A 2,291-nucleotide genomic window follows, 5' to 3' on the forward strand; every position below is an offset into this window, starting at 1 on the left:
TCCTTCTGACTATCTAAATTGTCCTTTGGGCCTGTTTCCTCTTGTTCTGTCCTCACTGAATATGGGGAACAGCTGGTCCCTCTGAGTAATTAATTCTTGTAGACTTGGACACAGTCTGTAATTCCTTTTCCCTTTTCTCATTGGGATGACTCTCTAGGGCTTTCTCCAACTCTGGATCTCCAACTCTGACACCTCCCCCAGGTTCTCTGTGTGCTTTGGAAGGCATGGGGTTCACAAGAGCCCCAAAGAGCACTAGTCAGGGGCCAGAGGGCTCAGTGCTCCGGGGACAGGGGGAAGACTCCAGCACTGATGAACAGACCCCAGCCCCCCTGGGTCTTCTCTTCCAACTCCCAAAATGTACTCTATTTTTATCCGTTTCACAAACTCTGCAGATAGTCTTCCATCCCTCGCTGACTGTCAGAAGTGACTCTCAGCTCTCGTCCATCTTGAAGTCTCTGTGCTCAGTGTGCCTCTCAGACCGAAGGCTTCCCTTGGGAAGCCCCCACTCTCGCTTCTCAAGACAGAGATCTGGGGGTTGGGGGAGGAAAAGGTTGACCAGAAGCCATAGCAGAGCAGGGAGAGACAGTGTGAAAGACAGACCTGCGGCCAGGCTCCCAGTTCTCCAGCTCATAGAGAGCCCAAGTGGCCGCTATAATCTGAAAGAGCAGATATCGTAATCCCATAGTACTTCCTATTGGCTGCAGGACACAGTTCTGTCCTGACACTGAAATTTGGGTGTGTCAGGGTTCTGGGAATTCACGACGCTCACAACTTGTGAAGCAGCTGCAGGGTGGGGGATGGGGAGGGTTTCAGCAGAGGAAGTGAGGTCAGTCAATAATTGATGCCTGTCTGAGCTTTTAGCCATTATCTCCCCCAGCCTCTATTCCTGTCAAAAGGTGGGGCGGGGCGGGGGGAGGGGTCCCTGGCTCATCTTGTAGAATCCCCATATTAGAGTAAGACACCTTAGAGGTCTACTCCTGCTTCTAATACCCACGTCTTTCCAAGTGTCTCTGAGGCCACCCCCTCCCCAGCCTTTTCATTTATTCATTTAATTAACAAACGCCTTCATTGAGGGCCTCCTCTGAGTCAGGCTCAGCCAGCCAGCATCTTTGCTATGAGCTGAGATAAGCATCATTTCCTTCTATTCTCACAACCACCCTATGAGGCTGGCACCATTTACTATGCCTATTTAGCAGATGGGGGACTGAAGCATGGAGAGGTGTCACTAGCCTACGGTAACACAACCAGCCTGCCTTCCTAGTAGGTAGTTTGACTTCAGAGTCTCTGTGGATAACCAGGAGGCTAGGACTAAGACCAGAGTCCTGCAGGTAGTCAGGTGGTTGGAGCAAAGCAGGGCAGTGAAGTCAGTGCTCCCAGCCTGTGCAGGCGCACCAGGAAGAGTCTGTGTCCCCCTCCGCTGCCTATGTGAAGCCATTCTGCTTCCCTCCCCAGCTGCCTTGTGTCAGCAGTGTTCCAGGGAGGCTCCCTTCCCCACCTCTATTTAAAGTTCCATTTGCTGGGGTGGGGGCCCTGCCTGGAAGGGGAAGGTCCAAGGCAGCTCCCATCGTGTCCCTCCATTCTGACCGTCCCTGGAGGGGCGGGGGTGTCTTTGTCACCCAGCTGCACAGCGGCCAGGAAGGGCTCAAACCATCCTCAGGGCTAACCCAAGGCTGTCCCTCTGGGCCTGTATACCCCTGTGCTGAGTGCAGATGGGGAGAGGCTGCTGAAGAGAGGAGGGGACAAATGAGGGATGAAGGGGCCCGAGGGAGGGGACTGAAGGATTTGGGCCAAGTCGGGAGTTCCCGAGGGCGGAGCCAAAACACATCTGGACTTTTGCTAGCCCCAAACTCTGCCCTCACTGCTCCAAGCCTCCTAGACCGAGGACCCCGGGCTGAGGGTGGGGTAAGGATAGGTAGTGTCCCTCCCCGTCTCACCCCCGCCTGTCCCTTCCTTGGTGGCCCCTTCCCAGCGCCCAGATCCCAGGCGGCCCCTCCGATGCTGCCAGCCATCCCCCTCTACCCCCACCCACTGCTCCGGCCGCCAGACATTGCCTACAGTTTCGCCTCTGTCTCCCACGGCTATGGGTCCAGGCCCCACGGGACCCCTATGGGACCCCCACAGGACCCCCACAGCCCGAGTCAAAGGCCCGCCCCCTCGGGGAGGCGGATGTGGGAGGTCCGGCCCGGGTGCGGGCCAGCGATCCGGGAGCTGCGGGCTGCTGGTAGGGGAGGCCCCCTGAGGGGCTGGGAGCGGCGCGGGGGAGGGTCCCGGTCCTGCAGCCCCAGCGAGGG

This window comes from Macaca thibetana, chromosome 11 (genome assembly GCF_024542745.1).
Source record: "Macaca thibetana thibetana isolate TM-01 chromosome 11, ASM2454274v1, whole genome shotgun sequence".
Lineage (NCBI taxonomy): Eukaryota > Metazoa > Chordata > Mammalia > Primates > Cercopithecidae > Macaca > Macaca thibetana.